This window comes from Euprymna scolopes, chromosome 46, assembly GCF_053919585.1.
Source record: "Euprymna scolopes isolate OS-2025 chromosome 46, ASM5391958v1, whole genome shotgun sequence".
Taxonomy (NCBI): domain Eukaryota; kingdom Metazoa; phylum Mollusca; class Cephalopoda; order Sepiida; family Sepiolidae; genus Euprymna; species Euprymna scolopes.
Genome location: NC_136527.1, coordinates 145,738,817 through 145,748,693, shown reverse-complemented (window position 1 = coordinate 145,748,693; position 9,877 = coordinate 145,738,817).

Below are 9,877 nucleotides of genomic sequence, written 5' to 3'. Positions count from 1 at the left end.
GATATTGTAAAAAGGCTGACTAGGAAGTCATCAGAAATCTTATCAGATATGCCCCATAGTGAAATATATTTTCTCTTCCTGCTGCAGTGCACAAATGAGACCACTGAATGGTTAAAAACGGCAATTGAAGCACATGTTCCCATGCAGAAATTTTACAGAAAGCCCCACTCTCCCCAATGGTTTACTTCTACTTGTGCAACTGTCATTGTACAAAGGCTAGCATGCATACCACAAATTTAACCAGTTCAAACAGACAGAAGTATATAGAAGCTAGAAGTAACGCTAAGAAAGAAATAGCGACAGCTAAGAGAGAATTTACTGAAACCACTAAAAATGCATCAAAGCACAAAAATTAGGAACTCGTGACTTCTGGAAAATCTACAACAGTGTAGTAAATAATGGGCAATCAACAATTTTCCCACTAACCAACAATTACGAGGTTGTTTGCTCAGAAACCGAGGTCAACATGCTTCCCAGTCGGTTTGCCTCAAACTCCACACTGGACCATCCCAACCACCCCTATCTGTCTTTCCTTTGTGGACAGATGCCACGCTAGACGATCTGAAAATCACCCCTGCTCAGGTGCATGCTATCATAAAAAACTTGACACTTCTAAAGCATGTGGACCCGATCTCATCCCGGCTGTGCTATTAAAAAGTGCCCCGTCAAAGTAGCCCCTGTTCTCTCCAAACTCTACAACAAATGCCTTAATAAATCTTGCTTTGTGGACTGTTGGAAAACTGTCTCTGTGGTACCAGTATTCAAGAATTCTGGCGAAAGAACTGACCCATCAAATTATCGCCCTATTAGCCTCCTCCCACTTTTCGCCGAAATATTTGAGTCCATAATTAACCAAGCTCTAGTCCATCATCTTACAGATGCTAAACTTCTGACTGACCAACAATATGCCCGTTCTACAGCAAACATCCTAACTGTAATCTCTGAACTTATATACCATGCACTGGACAAAGAGGGGGAGGGTAGAGCGGTAGCTCTAGATATATCAAAGGCTTTTGACAGGGTATGGTATGAGGGTCTCCCCAGGAAAATTAGATCACATGGTATCACTGGAAGAATACTGAACATATTTAAATCCTTCTTAGATAAGAGAAAAATCCAGGTTGTCCTCGATGGTCGTACATCTAAACAGTGGGAGTGCATCAGGGGTCTATCTTCGACCTCTATTATTTCTGATATTCATAAATGTCCTCCCCGACAAAATTACCTCTGAGATGGGTATATATGCTGATGACACCACACCACACTCTATAACAGGCACGTCAGGAAAACAAATGAACACATATCTAGATAAATGGCAGAAACACTAGAGGATGACCTCCAATCTGTAGTTGAGTGGGGACAAAAATGGATTGTCACATTCAATGCTGCCAAGACTAAACTGGTTTCATTTAACAATTACAAGAAACCTTCTCTACCACCTATAGCAATGCCCAACGACTCTTTATCTGAAAGTACATCTTTCAAACTCCTTGTCCTAACGTTCATAGGAAACATGAGCTGGAACAATTACATAGAAAGCATTGACAGGACCGCTTCGAGGAAGGTTGGGTCTCTCTACCATGCTAGAAAACTACTAACACCCAAAAGTATCCTGTACCTCTATAAGGCCACCATTCGCTCATGTATGGAGTATTGCTGTCATATTTGCCAACAGTCTCTCACTCCTAGACAAGGTTCAAAAGAGAATCGACAATCTGATAGGTTCTGAACTGGCATCCAATCTTCAGTCTCTGTCCCATCGACGAAATTTTACATCCCTCTGCCTGTTCTGCAAGTATTTAAATGGGGAATTGTCTAACGAACTGCAAGCACTTGTGTCCTCCACGACGTAAGCATCCTCGACAAACCCAACAGGCAGCAAAATCCCACCCCACACGGAAGATATCTCTAGCTGTAAAAGATCTTTCTACTTCAGTAGTTTCTTCCCCAGAAACGTTAGACTTAAATTCCATTCCAGGTCCCTGTTTCCCAAACAGTACTGATGTGCAGAAGTTCAAGTTTAACGTGACCCGACATCTTGCTGCCCAAATCCCTATATATTACCCCAGTAGCTGTTGACCTGATAGTAGTCCCCTACACCAAAGTAGCAATGTGCCTTGTTTGGGGGTGAAAATTTGATAAAAAATTAATAAAACTTGTTGAGTGTTTATGTGATTATATTTATTATGCAAGGGAATGTTAAACGTAACAAATGAGATACATGAAAATTATAAAATGCTGAATAAGCGTGGGAGGCTGGTATATGGATCTGCAGTATAGATTTGCACATAGCGGTGAAGGAGTTGTGTGTGGGAGTCAGTGTCGGAGTTGGGCCTTGGAGTAGGAGTCAAAGATATCAAAGGGGTAAGAGTTGGACTCGGCATTCTAGAAATTCTAAGAGTCAGAGTTGAAGTTTTATCATCGACTCCACAATCTTCTTCCTTTGAAGATTGTAATGCTGGGTATGGAGCAGTCAAACCAGCTGCCAACATTGCCCTGCTTTTTTATTGAAACCAACCGAGAGCTCTTTTTAGTATCCTCGCTGTTCCCTTAAGTGCAATTGTCTGGACCTCTTTTGCACTTGGTTCACCAGGAATATTAGTTAGGTAGGACTTCAGGTTCTTCTTCATAAGTCCTGTGGCACCTATGATAACTGGTATGATTGGTATCTCCTTTAGGTTCCAGTTTCTTTTCATATCATACATGAGACCTTGGTATTTGGTCTGTTTCTCTCTTTCAGCTCTGTTAAGACCACCATCATTAGTAACACTCACTTCAATCAAGGTTGCAACCCTCTCTGACTTATTCCATATAACTATGTCAGGTTTCACAGCAGCATTTTCAAGGTAGGTGGCTGTAGGGATTACATGGTCGTAATGTATGGTATATATATGATTTCACTCTTTTCACTTTTTTTTTCATTTTTCTTAAACTTTTTCTTCTAGGGGGTGGGACATCCAACCAGATGTCTGACATTTACCCCTATTTTAGTGAGTCCAACCAAGAGGTCTTTTCAGCCATCCCTTTCAGTGCAATCTTTTCTCTCTCGGCTCTGTTAAGCCCTGTATCATTGGGTACACTGACCTCTATTACGGTCGCTTTTTTGTTTGCTCTGTCCCAAATCACTATATCTGGTTTAACAGCTGCGTTTTCTAGATATGTAGCAGTAGGGATTATGTAGTCATAGTGAATAGTATAGTTGTCATTCCCAACTGTTCGTTCGGGTATATGTTCCCAGGATTTCACTCCTGCATGTGTTCGCATATGTTGCAACAAATGTGACTTCTGTGCCCCAAAAAACACCACATAAGAATGTGTTTTCTCTCTTTCTTAATATTTTCTTTCTTTTAAGATTGTAATGCTGAGTATGTGGAAGCCAAACCAGCTGCCGACATTGCCCTGGTGTTCATTGAAACCAACTGCGAGGTCTTTTTAGTATCCTCATTCTTCCCTTAAGTGCAATTGTCTGGATCTCTTTTGCATTTGGATCATCAGGAGTTCTTCTTCAAAAGCACTATGGCACCTATAATAACTGGTACAGTTGATATCTCTATAAGATTCCAGTTTCTTTTCATATACATCTGTATGCGTTTGCATATGATAAAACAAAGATGACTTCTGTTCAAAATGAGGACAGCATACTTCACAAGAATGTTGTTTGTCTCCTTTATGTGTAAACATATTTTGCAACAAATGTGACTTTTGTGTAAAAAAAGAAGCACATACTTCACAAAGATGTGTTTTTCTCCAGTATGTCTTAACATATGTTGTGACAAAGTTGACTTCCGTGTAAAAGAATAACCACATACTTCACAAGAATGTGGTTTGTCTCTTTTTTTTTTCATTTTTCTTTTGTCTCCTATATGCGTTCGTATATGATTGAATAAAGTTGATTTCTGTGCAAAAGAAGAACCACATACTTCACAACAATGTGGTTTGTCTCATTTTTCTTAAACTTTTTCTTCTAGGGGATGGGACATCCAACCAGATGTCTGACATTTACCCCTATTTTAATGAGTCCAACCAAGAGATCTTTTCAGGATTCTAGCCGTCCCTTTCAGTGCAATCGTTTGTATTTCACTTGCACTTGGTTCACCGGGTATGCTTGCTATGTACTTTTTAAAGTTCTTTTTCATAAGCCCAGTTGCTCCTATGATGACTGGTATAATGGAAACGTCTTTTAATTTCCAATTTCGTTTCATATCATACATAAGTCCTTGATACTTTGTTATCTTTTCCCTCTCAACTCTGTTAAGCCCTGTATCATTGGGTACACTGACCTCTATTACGGTCGCTTTTTTGTTTGCTCTGTCCAAAATCACTATATCTGGTTTAACAGCTGCGTTTTCAAGATATGTAGCAGTATGTGTTCGCATATGTCGCACCAAATGTGACTTGCATGTAAAAGAAAAACCACATACTTCACAAGAATGTGGTTTGTCTCCTGTATGTGTTTGCATATGTCTACACAAAGTTAATTTATGTGGAAAAGAAGAACCACATACTTCACAAGTATGTGGTTTGTCTCTCTTTTTGTTTTATTTTACTTCAGTCACTTTTTTGTTTGCTCTGTCCCAAATCACTATATCTGGTTTAACAGCTGCATTTTCAAGATATGTAGCAGTAGGGATTATGTAGTCATAGTGAATAGTGTAGTTTTCATTCCCAACTGTTCGTTCGGGTATATGTTCCCAGGAGTTTTTACTACACTGAATGTTGAGTTTCTTACATATCTTCCAGTGAAGGTATTTGCAAACTCCGTTATGGCGATCTGTATAATAACCATCTCCAAGTAGGACTTTGCAACCAGAAATCAGGTGGCCCACACTCTCAACCTCAGTGCTACAGAACCTGCATTTATTATTGTTGCTTAGACCACTCATCTTTTTGAAGGCGTTTGTCATGAGGCCCTGGTCTTTTGCAGCCAATATCAACCTCTCTTGGTCGTAATGGAGTGATCCTCTTTTGAGCCAGTCCAGGGAACCATCCCTATCAATATATTCTTGGGATAGTTCAGTCGGTAGGTATTTTGCCCGTTTATGGTTGGTCCATTCTTCTGTTTTAACACTATGGAACTGGCTAGTGTATTTTTTCCGACTTTTCTGGGCTATGTCAGTGGCAGGCTTGTTTGGGTTCTCAGTATCATTTGTAAGGCAATCTTTTTCCAAAATGAGTGGCAAGTTGTGTTATAGATGTTGTACTACTTGCTCGATTCTCATAATGGTCTTTAATTTTCATAAGCTTGGGGTTACAGGAACTTATTATGTACTGACCTATGCTGACGATTGTGGCTCTGTGTTGATTATTGACTTCTGAGAGTCCCATACCTCCTTCTCGCCTGGGTAGGTACAAACGAGGCATGCACTGATTTCGATAAATAACTCGGTACAAGGTTAACATTTTCCTTGTCTTTGTGTCAAGCCAATGAAAAATTGTAATTATATTTGCTAAATCAAAATAAAATTGTAATTATATCTGCTGAAGTAAAAAATGTTGATTATATTTGTTAAAGTAAAAATTGTAATTATATTTGCTAAAGTAAAAAATTGTAATTATATTTGCTAAAGTAAAAAATTGTAATTACATTTGCTAAAGTAAAAATTTTTGATTATATTTGCTAAATCAAAATGAAATTTCAATTATATTTGCTACAGCAAAATATTGTAATTATGTTTGCTAAAATAAACAATTTTGATTATATTCGCTAAAGTAAAAAATTGTAATTATTATTTGCTAAAGTGCAAAAATTGTAATTATATTAGCTAAAGTAAAAAATTGTAATTATTTTTGCTAAAGTAAAAAATTGTCATTATATTTGCTAAATCAAAATAAAATTGTAAATATATTTGCTAAATAAAAAATTGTAATTATATTTGCTAAAGTAAAAAGTTTTGATTATATTTGCTGAAGTAAAGTTTTTTGATTATATTTGCTAAATAAAAATAAAATTGTAATTATATTTGCCAAAGTAAAATAATTTGATCATATTTTCTAAAATAAAAAATTTTGATTGTATTTGCAAAAGTAAAAAATTGTAATTATATTTGCTAAAGTAAAAAGTTGTAATTATATTTGCTAAAGTAAAAAGTTGTAATTATATTTGTTAAAGTAAAAAAATTTGATTATATTTGATAAAGTATAAAATTGTAATTATATTTGCTAAAGTAAAAAGTTGTAATTATATTTGCTTAAGTAAAATTTTTTAATAATATTTTCTAAAATAAAATATTTGAATTATATTTGCTAAAGTAAAAAATTGTAATTATATTTGCTAAAGTAAAAATTTTTAATTATATTTGCTAAATCAAAACAAAATTGTACTTATATTTGCTACAGAAAAATATTGCAATTATATTTGCTAAAAAAAACAATTTTGATTATATTCGCCAAAGTAAAAAATTGTAATTATATTTGCTAAATCAAAATAAAATTGTAATTATATCTACTGAAGTAAAAAATGTTGATTATATTAGCTAAAGTAAAAAATTGTAATTATATTTGCTAAGGTAAAAAAATTTAATTATATTTGCTAAAGTAAAAATATTTGATCATATTTGCTAAAGTAAAAAATTGTAATTACATTTGCTAAAGTAAAAATTTTTGATTATATTTGCTAAATCAAAATGAAATTTCAATTATATTTGCTACAGCAAAATATTGTAATTATGTTTGCTAAAATAAACAATTTTGATTATATTCGCTAAAGTAAAAAATTGTAATTATTATTTGCTAAAGTGCAAAAATTGTAATTATATTAGCTAAAGTAAAAAATTGTAATTATTTTTGCTAAAGTAAAATTTTTTGATTATATTTGCTAAATCAAAATAAAATTGTAAATATATTTGCTAAAGTAAAATAATTTGATCATATTTGCTAAAATAAACAATTTCGATTATATTCGCCAAAGTAAAAAATTGTAATTATATTTGCTAAATCAAAATAAAATTGTAATTAAATTTACTAAAATGAAATAATTGTAATTATATTTGCTAAAGTAAAAATTTATGATTATATTTGCTAAAGTAAAAAAATTTTGATTATATTTGCTAAATCAAAATAAAGATGTAATTATATTTGCTAAAGTAAAAACATTTTGACTATATTTGCTAAAGTAAAATAAAATTGTAATTATATTTGCTAAAGTAAAAAATTGTAATTATATTTGCTAAAGTGAAAAAATTAAAATTATATTTGCTAAAGTAAAAAATTGTAATTATATTTGCTAAAGTACAAAATATTAATTATATTTGCTAAAGTAAAAAAATGTTGATTATATTTGCTAAATCAAAATAAAAATGGAGTTATATTTGCTAAAGTAAAACATTGTAATTATATTTGATAAAGTAAAAAATTGTAATTATATTTGATAAAGTAAAAAATTGTAATTATATTTGCTGAAATACAATATTTTATTTATATTTGCTTAAGTAAAATATTTTAATTATATTTGCTAAAGTAAACAATTGTGAATATAGTTGCTAAACTAAAAAATTGTAATTATATTTGCTAAAGTAAAAAATTGTTATTATATTTGCTAAATCAAAACCAAATTGTAATTATATTTGCTAAAGTAAAAAATATTAATTATATTTGCTAAAGTAAAAATTTTTTTATTATATTTGCTAAAGGAAAACATTGTAATTATATTTGCTGAAGTAAAAAATATTATCTCTGCTAAAGTAAAAAACGTTGATTATATTCGCTAAAGTATAAAATTGTAATTACATTTGCTAAAGTAAAAAATTGTAATTATATTTGCTAAAGTGAAAAAATTGTAATTATATTTGCTAAAGTAAAAAATTGTAATTATATTTGCTAAAGTAAAAAATGTTCATTATATTTGCTAAAGTAAAAAGATTTAATTATATTTGCTAAAGTAAAAAATTATGATTATATTTTCTCAAGTAAAAAGTCTTGATTATGTTTGCTAAAGTAAATTTTTGATTATGTTTGCTAAAGTAAAAAAATTGTAATTATATTTGCTAAATCAAAATAAAATTGTAATTATATTTGCTAAAGTAAAATTTTTTGATTATGTTGGCTAAAGTAAAAAAATAATTATATTTGCTAAAGTAAAAAATTTTGATTATATTTGCTAAAGTAAAAATTGTAATTATATTTGCTAAATCAAAAGAAAATTGTAATTATATTTGCTAAAGAAAAAATTGTAATTATATTTGCTAAATTGAAAAATTGCTGTTATATTTGCTACATTAAAAAATTGTAATTATATTTGCTAAAGTAAAAATTGTAATCATATTTGCTAAAGTAAAATTTTTTATTATATTTGCTAAAGTAAAAAATTTTGATTATATTTGCTAAAGTAAAAAATTGTAATTATATTTGCTAAAGTGAAAAAATTTTGATTATATTTGCTAAAGTAAAAAAATTGTAATTATATTTGCTAAAGTGAAAAAATTTTGATTATATTTGCTAAAGTTAAAAATTTTGATTTTATTGGCTAAAGTAAAAAATTGTAATTATATTTGCTAAAGTAAAAAAATAATTATATTTGCTCTAAGTAAAAGTGTTATTATATTTGCCAAAGTAAAATTGTTCATCATATTTGCTAAAGTTAAAAAGAAAACACAGATAAACTGAAAAATAATCTTTATTTTAATCATATTTACTAAATTAAAATATTTTAATATATTTACTAAAGTAAAAAAATGTTATTATATTTGCTAAAGTAAAAGACAACACAAATAACATAGAAAAATAATTTTATATCACTATTAAATGATAAAATGTTTGTAAAATAAGCAAAAAAACGGAACTCATGCAGACGGTACTCATGCGGATATTTATCCAGACGTAACTCATCATTTGCTCAGCTTTCCTCAGATCATGACATCAACAGCCGGATAATGCCGAGCATTGCCGATGAAATAATACAAACACTACATATCCTCGGGTTCTGCTGCTGTCTGACTTTACATAAAACTGAGCCAATTATAATGCCGCATGGTAATGTTCAACTTGACTGCCCCAGCATAGTATAAACACCCCACCCTCCCCTATTATAAGAACGGATGTTTAAAACAAAAACCCTCTATCCCTACATTAAGAACGGCTTCTGAGGCTGGGGGTGTTTATTCCAAAAGTCGTTTTTAACATCGTGAAGTCAGGGATGTTTTTCTATGCATGAGCAGGTCGTAAAAAATACTTTTCAAAACAAAGTTTGCTTAAAAATAATTTATTTATAAAATATATTTCTTCGGCAACATTCAGCATTATGCAACTGTTGACGTCATGTTGAGTTCCGGCTTGATCAATATTTGCATGACTAAAAACCACCGACATTCATTTTTTTATAAAATGCACAACTAGCGAAATTAAAATTCAACTATATATAACTAATATAGGGATGTGACAAAAATTTTCAAAAATAATTCAGCACATATTTCCTAATACCACATTAAAGTGCATTTAAAAAGCTTTCGAATGATGTATAGATTATTGTTCTATGACAAATAATCTCTATATAAATAAAATGAACTCATTTTTTTCCCGTGGGATTTTGACCTTAATAGGATTAAAAATCAAGATATTTCATGCAAATATAATATGCACAAACGGCAGAACAATATCTGAGGTGTGTTATAGGCTTATTATTTCTCAAATTCCTCGATAATCTTAGATTTCTATACTTTTTCTGCTGAGAAGTCACGGCCAAAATCGGTTAAGATCAATGGAAGTGGTAAAATATTTTCTCTCTAATAAATTCCTCCTCCCCCTGCCACCACTTAACACCGTTTGGGGATCGTTCACAAGGAACAGTTGAGAAGAGAACACCGGTTTGGCTTCGTAGTTCTTTCATTTGAAGTTATTTAAAATCACTAAACTAAGCTGCAGTGCTCTGTGGCGTAGTGGTTAG